General features: G+C 51.3%; 1 protein-coding gene across 1 annotated transcript in view; it reads left to right on the top strand.

Annotated features, from left to right (window-relative positions):
- The window catches only part of LOC128647622 (interleukin-12 subunit beta), a 159,665-nt gene that overhangs the window by 123,780 nt on the left and 26,243 nt on the right, over positions 1–9,642 (top strand). The gene's annotated exons all lie outside the window — the stretch shown is intronic.

Genomic DNA, 9,642 nt, shown 5'->3' with positions numbered 1-9,642 from the left:
GGGTGTGTGGGTGTGTGTAACAGTGCAGTGTACACAGGGTGTGCGGGTGTGTAACAGTGCAGAGTACGCAGGGTGTGTAACAGTGCAGAGTACACAGGGTGTGCGGGTGTGTAACAGTGCAGAGTACGCAGGGTGTGCGGGTGTGTGACAGTGCAGTGTACACAGGGTGTGCGGGTGTGTAACAGTGCAGAGTACGCAGGGTGTGTAACAGTGCAGTGTACACAGGGTGTGCGGGTGTGTAACAGTGCAGAGTACGCAGGGTGTGTAACAGTGCAGAGTACACAGGGTGTGCGGGTGTGTAACAGTGCAGAGTACGCAGGGTGTGCGGGTGTGTGACAGTGCAGTGTACACAGGGTGTGCGGGTGTGTAACAGTGCAGAGTACGCAGGGTGTGTAACAGTGCAGTGTACACAGGGTGTGCGGGTGTGTAACAGTGCAGTGTACACAGGGTGTGCGGGTGTGTGACAGTGCAGAGTACGCAGGGTGTGCGGGTGTGTGACAGTGCAGTGTACACAGGGTGTGCGGGTGTGTAACAGTGCAGAGTACGCAGGGTGTGCGGGTGTGTGACAGTGCAGTGTACACAGGGTGTGTAACAGTGCAGTGTACACAGGGTGTGCGGGTGTGTGACAGTGCAGTGTACACAGGGTGTGCGGGTGTGTAACAGTGCAGAGTACGCAGGGTGTGTGACAGTGCAGTGTACACGGGGTGTGCGGGTGTGTAACAGTGCAGAGTATGCAGGGTGTGTAACAGTGCAGAGTACACAGGGTGTGCGGGTGTGTAACAGTGCAGAGTACGCAGGGTGTGCGGGTGAGTAACAGTGCAGAGTATGCAGGGTGTGTAACAGTGCAGTGTACACAGGGTGTGCAGGTGTGTAACAGTGCAGAGTATGCAGGGTGTGTAACAGTGCAGTGTACACAGGGTGTGCGGGTGTGTGACAGTGCAGTGTACACAGGGTGTGCGGGTGTGTAACAGTGCAGAGTACGCAGGGTGTGTAACAGTGCAGAGTATGCAGGGTGTGTGACAGTGCAGTGTACACGGGGTGTGCGGGTGTGTAACAGTGCAGAGTATGCAGGGTGTGTAACAGTGCAGAGTACACAGGGTGTGCGGGTGTGTAACAGTGCAGAGTATGCAGGGTGTGCAACAGTGCAGAGTATGCAGGGTGTGTAACAGTGCAGTGTACACAGGGTGTGCGGGTGTGTAACAGTGCAGAGTATGCAGGGTGTGTAACAGTGCAGTGTACACAGGGTGTGCGTGTGTGTAACAGTGCAGAGTATGCAGGGTGTGTAACAGTGCAGAGTACACAGGGTGTGCGGGTGTGTAACAGTGCAGTGTACGCAGGGTGTGCGGGTGTGTGTAACAGTGCAGAGTACGCAGGGTGTGCGGATGTGTAACAGTGCAGAGTACGCAGGGTGTGCGGGTGTGTAACAGTGCAGAGTACGCAGGGTGTGCGGGTGTGTAACAGTGCAGAGTACGCAGGGTGTGCGGGTGTGTGTAACAGTGCAGAGTACGCAGGGTGTGCGGATGTGTAACAGTGCAGAGTACGCAGGGTGTGCGGGTGTGTAACAGTGCAGTGTACACAGGGTGTGCGGGTGTGTAACAGTGCAGAGTATGCAGGGTGTGCGGGTGTGTAACAGTGCAGAGTACACAGGGTGTGCGGGTGTGTAACAGTGCAGAGTATGCAGGGTGTGCGGGTGTGTAACAGTGCAGAGTACACAGGGTGTGCGGGTGTGTAACAGTGCAGAGTATGCAGGGTGTGTGGGTGTGTAACAGTGCAGAGTACACAGGGTGTGCGGGTGTGTAACAGTGCAGAGTATGCAGGGTGTGCGGGTGTGTAACAGTGCAGAGTACACAGGGTGTGCGGGTGTGTAACAGTGCAGAGTACACAGGGTGTGCGGGTGTGTAACAGTGCAGTGTACACAGGGTGTGCGGGTGTGTAACAGTGCAGAGTATGCAGGGTGTGCGGGTGTGTAACAGTGCAGAGTATGCAGGGTGTGCGGGTGTGTAACAGTGCAGAGTACACAGGGTGTGCGGGTGTGTAACAGTGCAGTGTACACAGGGTGTGCGGGTGTGTAACAGTGCAGTGTACACAGGGTGTGCGGGTGTGTGGCAGTGCAGTGTACACAGGGTGTGTGGGTGTGTGTAACAGTGCAGTGTACACAGGGTGTGCGGGTGTGTAACAGTGCAGAGTATGCAGGGTGTGTAATAGTGCAGAGTATGCAGGGTGAGTGACAGTGCAGTGTACACAGGGTGTGCGGGTGTGTAACAGTGCAGTGTACACAGGGTGTGCGGGTGTGTAACAGTGCAGTGTACACAGGGTGTGCGGGTGTATAACAGTGCAGAGTATTCAGGGTGTGTAACAGTGCAGAGTACACAGGGTGTGCGGGTGTGTAACAGTGCAGTGTACACAGGGTGTGCGGGTGTGTAACAGTGCAGTGTACACAGGGTGTGCGGGTGTGTAACTGCAGAGTACACAGGGTGTGCGGGTGTGTAACAGTTCAGAGTACGCAGGGTGTGCGGGTGTGTAACAGTGCAGTGTACACAGGGTGTGCGGGTGTGTAACAGTGCAGTGTACACAGGGTGTGCGGGTGTGTAACAGTGCAGTGTACACAGGGTGTGCGGGTGTGTAACAGTGCAGTGTACACAGGGTGTGCGGGTGTGTAACAGTGCAGAGTACACAGGGTGTGCGGGTGTGTAACAGTGCAGAGTATGCAGGGTGTGCGGGTGTGTAACAGTGCAGAGTACACAGGGTGTGCGGCTGTGTAACAGTGCAGAGTATGCAGGGTGTGTAACAGTGCAGTGTACATAGGGTGTGCGGCTGTGTAACAGTGCAGAGTATGCAGGGTGTGTAACAGTGCAGTGTACACAGGGTGTGCGGGTGTGTAACAGTGCAGAGTATGCAGGGTGAGTGACAGTGCAGTGTACACAGGGTGTGCGGGTGTGTAACAGTGCAGAGTACACAGGGTGTGCGGGTATGTGGCAGTGCAGTTTACACAGGGTGTGCGGGTGTGTAAAAGTGCAGAGTATGCAGGGTGTGTAACAGTGCAGTGTACACAGGGTGTGCGGGTGTGTAACAGTGCAGTGTACACAGGGTGTGCGGGTGTGTAACAGTGCAGTGTACACAGGGTGTGCGGGTGTGTAACAGTGCAGTGTACACAGGGTGTGCGGGTGTGTAACAGTGCAGTGTACACAGGGTGTGCGGGTGAGTAACAGTGCAGAGTATGCAGGGTGTGTAACAGTGCAGTGTACACAGGGTGTGCGGGTGAGTAACAGTGCAGAGTACGCAGGGTGTGTAACAGTGCAGAGTATGCAGGGTGAGTGACAGTGCAGTGTACACAGGGTGTGCAGGTGTGTAACAGTGCAGAGTATGCAGGGTGTGTGACAGTGCAGTGTACACAGGGTGTGCGGGTGTGTGACAGTGCAGTGTACACAGGGTGTGCGGGTGTGTAACAGTGCAGAGTACGCAGGGTGTGTAACAGTGCAGAGTATGCAGGGTGTGTGACAGTGCAGTGTACACGGGGTGTGCGGGTGTGTAACAGTGCAGAGTATGCAGGGTGTGTAACAGTGCAGAGTACACAGGGTGTGCGGGTGTGTAACAGTGCAGAGTATGCAGGGTGTGCAACAGTGCAGAGTATGTAGGGTGTGTAACAGTGCAGTGTACACAGGGTGTGCGGGTGTGTAACAGTGCAGAGTATGCAGGGTGTGTAACAGTGCAGTGTACACAGGGTGTGCGTGTGTGTAACAGTGCAGAGTATGCAGGGTGTGTAACAGTGCAGAGTACACAGGGTGTGCGGGTGTGTAACAGTGCAGTGTACACAGGGTGTGCGGGTGTGTAACAGTGCAGAGTACACAGGGTGTGCGGGTGTGTAACAGTTCAGAGTACGCAGGGTGTGCGGGTGTGTAACAGTGCAGTGTACACAGGGTGTGCGGGTGTGTAACAGTGCAGAGTACACAGGGTGTGCGGGTGTGTAACAGTGCAGAGTACACAGGGTGTGCGGGTGTGTAACAGTGCAGTGTACACAGGGTGTGCGGGTGTGTAACAGTGCAGAGTTTGCAGGGTGTGCGGGTGTGTAACAGTGCAGAGTATGCAGGGTGTGCGGGTGTGTAACAGTGCAGAGTACACAGGGTGTGCGGGTGTGTAACAGTGCAGAGTACGCAGGGTGTGCGGGTGTGTAACAGTGCAGAGTACGCAGGGTGTGCGGGTGTGTGTAACAGTGCAGAGTACGCAGGGTGTGCGGATGTGTAACAGTGCAGAGTACGCAGGGTGTGCGGGTGTGTAACAGTGCAGAGTACGCAGGGTGTGCGGGTGTGTGTAACAGTGCAGAGTACGCAGGGTGTGCGGGTGTGTAACAGTGCAGAGTACGCAGGGTGTGCGGGTGTGTAACAGTGCAGAGTACGCAGGGTGTGCGGGTGTGTAACAGTGCAGAGTACGCAGGGTGTGCGGGTGTGTGTAACAGTGCAGAGTACGCAGGGTGTGCGGATGTGTAACAGTGCAGAGTACGCAGGGTGTGCGGGTGTGTAACAGTGCAGTGTACACAGGGTGTGCGGGTGTGTAACAGTGCAGAGTATGCAGGGTGTGCGGGTGTGTAACAGTGCAGAGTACACAGGGTGTGCGGGTGTGTAACAGTGCAGAGTATGCAGGGTGTGCGGGTGTGTAACAGTGCAGAGTACACAGGGTGTGCGGGTGTGTAACAGTGCAGAGTATGCAGGGTGTGTGGGTGTGTAACAGTGCAGAGTACACAGGGTGTGCGGGTGTGTAACAGTGCAGAGTATGCAGGGTGTGCGGGTGTGTAACAGTGCAGAGTACACAGGGTGTGCGGGTGTGTAACAGTGCAGAGTACACAGGGTGTGCGGGTGTGTAACAGTGCAGTGTACACAGGGTGTGCGGGTGTGTAACAGTGCAGAGTATGCAGGGTGTGCGGGTGTGTAACAGTGCAGAGTATGCAGGGTGTGCGGGTGTGTAACAGTGCAGAGTACACAGGGTGTGCGGGTGTGTAACAGTGCAGTGTACACAGGGTGTGCGGGTGTGTAACAGTGCAGTGTACACAGGGTGTGCGGGTGTGTGGCAGTGCAGTGTACACAGGGTGTGTGGGTGTGTGTAACAGTGCAGTGTACACAGGGTGTGCGGGTGTGTAACAGTGCAGAGTATGCAGGGTGTGTAACAGTGCAGAGTATGCAGGGTGAGTGACAGTGCAGTGTACACAGGGTGTGCGGGTGTGTAACAGTGCAGTGTACACAGGGTGTGCGGGTGTGTAACAGTGCAGTGTACACAGGGTGTGCGGGTGTATAACAGTGCAGAGTATTCAGGGTGTGTAACAGTGCAGAGTACACAGGGTGTGCGGGTGTGTAACAGTGCAGTGTACACAGGGTGTGCGGGTGTGTAACAGTGCAGTGTACACAGGGTGTGCGGGTGTGTAACAGTGCAGAGTACACAGGGTGTGCGGGTGTGTAACAGTTCAGAGTACGCAGGGTGTGCGGGTGTGTAACAGTGCAGTGTACACAGGGTGTGCGGGTGTGTAACAGTGCAGTGTACACAGGGTGTGCGGGTGTGTAACAGTGCAGTGTACACAGGGTGTGCGGGTGTGTAACAGTGCAGTGTACACAGGGTGTGCGGGTGTGTAACAGTGCAGAGTACACAGGGTGTGCGGGTGTGTAACAGTGCAGAGTATGCAGGGTGTGCGGGTGTGTAACAGTGCAGAGTACACAGGGTGTGCGGCTGTGTAACAGTGCAGAGTATGCAGGGTGTGTAACAGTGCAGTGTACATAGGGTGTGCGGCTGTGTAACAGTGCAGAGTATGCAGGGTGTGTAACAGTGCAGTGTACACAGGGTGTGCGGGTGTGTAACAGTGCAGAGTATGCAGGGTGAGTGACAGTGCAGTGTACACAGGGTGTGCGGGTGTGTAACAGTGCAGAGTACACAGGGTGTGCGGGTATGTGGCAGTGCAGTTTACACAGGGTGTGCGGGTGTGTAAAAGTGCAGAGTATGCAGGGTGTGTAACAGTGCAGTGTACACAGGGTGTGCGGGTGTGTAACAGTGCAGTGTACACAGGGTGTGCGGGTGTGTAACAGTGCAGTGTACACAGGGTGTGCGGGTGTGTAACAGTGCAGTGTACACAGGGTGTGCGGGTGTGTAACAGTGCAGTGTACACAGGGTGTGCGGGTGAGTAACAGTGCAGAGTATGCAGGGTGTGTAACAGTGCAGTGTACACAGGGTGTGCGGGTGAGTAACAGTGCAGAGTACGCAGGGTGTGTAACAGTGCAGAGTATGCAGGGTGAGTGACAGTGCAGTGTACACAGGGTGTGCGGGTGTGTAACAGTGCAGTGTACACAGGGTGTGCGGGTGTGTAACAGTGCAGTGTACACAGGGTGTGCGGGTGTGTGGCAGTGCTGTGTACACAGGGTGTGCGGGTGTGTAACAGTGCAGTGTACACAGGGTGTGCGGGTGTGTGGCAGTGCTGTGCACACAGGGTGTGCGGGTGTGTAACAGTGCAGAGTATGCAGGGTGTGTAACATTGCAGTGTACACAGGGTGTGTGGGTGTGTAACAGTGCAGAGTATGCAGGGTGAGTGACAGTGCAGTGTACACAGGGTGTGCGGGTGTGTAACAGTGCAGTGTACACAGGGTGTGCGGGTGTGTAACAGTGCAGTGTACACAGGGTGTGCGGGTGTGTGGCAGTGCTGTGCACACAGGGTGTGCGGGTGTGTAACAGTGCAGAGTATGCAGGGTGTGTAACATTGCAGTGTACACAGGGTGTGCGGGTGTGTAACAGTGCAGAGTATGCAGGGTGAGTGACAGTGCAGTGTACACAGGGTGTGCGGGTGTGTAACAGTGCAGTGTACACAGGGTGTGCGGGTGTGTAACAGTGCAGAGTATGCAGGGTGTGTAACAGTGCAGTGTACACAGCGTGCGGGTGTGTAACAGTGCAGAGTATGCAGGGTGAGTGACAGTGCAGTGTACACAGGGTGTGCGGGTGTGTAACAGTGCAGTGTACACAGGGTGTGCGGGTGTGTAACAGTGCAGTGTACACAGGGTGTGCGGGTGTGTGACAGTGCAGAGTATGCAGGGTGAGTGACAGTGCAGTGTACACAGGGTGTGCGGGTGTGTAACAGTGCAGTGTACACAGGGTGTGCGGGTGTGTAACAGTGCAGTGTACACAGGGTGTGCGGGTGTGTAACAGTGCAGAGTATGCAGGGTGAGTGACAGTGCAGTGTACACAGGGTGTGCGGGTGAGTAACAGTGCAGTGTACACAGGGTGTGCGGGTGTGTAACAGTGCAGAGTATGCAGGGTGAGTGACAGTGCAGTGTAGCTGTGTGTTTGTGTGTGAGAGACAGTGTGGTGTAGCTGTGTGTGTGACAGTGTAGTATAGTTCAACAAGAACTATAACAATGGCTCTATGGGGGAGCTTAACGATAGAATACATAAAACATACAAGGTGAAACACAGTATATACAGGTAATGATACACATCAATAACCCTAGTCACACAGGATATACTGAACCCCCTTATAGTGTCAGTTCCTCAGGGGTTACATTTCGTGTAGCAATTTCAGGATCACAGTGGCTGCACTCCCCTTCACACGAATGTAGCGGAATAAAACAGCATCTAGCAAATATAAGAGAGGCGCCTCATGTGTGTATCCGTCACCAAATAGACAAATCAGATAGAAAATGTCACACACAGGGTACTCACATATCCATAGAGCACCCTTCTGTGCTAGTAGACGCCCGCTGGTAGTATAAAGGTGTCAGCTCACCTCCTCCAGACAGCTGCACGTAGTCCAGGGACAGCTCAAACACACTCAGTATTGAACCAAACTATAGGCTCAACACAGATGTGCGCCTGGCAATTAGGGCTTGTAAACACTGTTGTAGTTTAAAAACGGATTTATTAAAACCATATAAAATGCAAACAATACAGTGCTAAAAACGTGTGGGTATGCACAGTCTGTACCCCAGATATGCAACGCGTTTCTCAGCAGTTACACTGTTTCCTCAGGCATAACAAACCCTATACTGATGCACTTATTTAAATGCTATCCTATCCAATCAGATTCTGAGAGCACAGGTGTAATGAACATGTCTAGAAGTATTTTCTATAAGAAAAAACTAAGGGGACGCGCTGTAGTGTTGATAGAAATTGTGTTGATGTGAATGAAATTCCTCTGGTATCGTGTGAGTTGAACCGTGACAGATAAGTATGTGAGAGTAGAGGTGTATATGTGTATATGATTGGGTGAAATCTTGTTAATCAAAGGAGAATGTGTGACTTATTACAAACCGTAAGACTTGAAACAGTTGTGATACCTAAACAAAAAATCAGTTGGAATATTGCAAAGAACTAAAGACTTGCAACAAAATATGTGAACAGTTGAATTAGATTAAACTCAAAAAACTGAAAAGTCCAATATGTGATAAGTGTTCAGAGATAAAAAGTCCAAATTCAATGTAAAGGATATATAAAGAACAAAAGTTCAAAGGATCAAAACAAATGGCTTGCTCCGCTTGAATCCAAGGTGTGATGAATCAGGAAATCTAGGAGGATAGAAAAACAAGGGGCGCCAACATAGTGTGAATCAGTTTGGAAAACAGTAGTTATAATAAAATCTACTCACAAGTGGAGTGGCACCTAGAACCAACTGGGTGCATACAGGCAGGCTGACATTCAGGACCAGCAGTCAGTACGCTGGGGGTCTCACCCGGGAGACCTGTGGGTGGGTCAGATGAGGTAGATGGAGTCGGCTGTGTGTCGTCTGGTGAGCCGGATCGCCACTGTGGAAGTCCAAAGGGCTGTGTTGTTTATCCCAAAAAGGTAGCTGCTCACACGATCAGCCTTGTTTCCAAACGAGTTTCCAATGTCAGTGTATGGAACAAAGGGATAAAAACCAAACTGGGTATAACCACTGCAAACTGTGGTAATATTAAAAAGGCACAGAAAACCGGGTCTGTCTAAAAACAAGTATTTAATTGCTACGCGTTTCTCAGTCCATAAAGGACCGTTTCCTCAGGCATATACAAAGGTGTTCAACAGGCTACCATTTATACCTGACAGTGACCCGGAAACAAAATGTGGAGGTCATCTCCAAAGAATTGACAATAAAATGTTAAAAAACAAAAATACAATAAAAAATGGAACATGTATCAAAATTGTGTTTGAGCAGCAATCAGATAATATATTCATATCATGAAAAAACAAAAAACAAAAAGAAAAAACAGCATGTATTTGCATTGATGAGTAACACCTGTGATAGTGTTTCTGAAAAAAAAAGCTAAACCTGTGTATGTATCCTATCCTATAGATAAACATGTTGTCACCTCATATGACTATTGGGTTATATGAAAATAAGATCCCAATGGTGACTGTTGTTTAGTGTGCAAAACAAATCTGTATATAATCAATAAAGAATATATATAAACTAGAAAAAATATATATGTTTTCCTCTGGGTTGGACTCGAACCCTTGACCTTGTGTGCTAGGCTTTTACTGATCTAAAACAGCTATTCAGATATGACAACAAATGAGATTGATATCACTCGTAATATACCAAACAATAGTAGATAATATGGATGTATTAGAAATATGAGTTTGCAGAAAACATTGTTCTTGTAAAGAGCCCTCATATCTTATATTCTAGAAACAAAAATAAGA

The sequence above is a fragment of the Bombina bombina genome, chromosome 2 (genome assembly GCF_027579735.1).
Source record: "Bombina bombina isolate aBomBom1 chromosome 2, aBomBom1.pri, whole genome shotgun sequence".
In the NCBI taxonomy this organism is placed as follows: Eukaryota; Metazoa; Chordata; class Amphibia; order Anura; family Bombinatoridae; genus Bombina; species Bombina bombina.
Note: the sequence above shows the minus strand (reverse complement) of the source record. Positions and strands in the feature narration are given on the sequence as shown.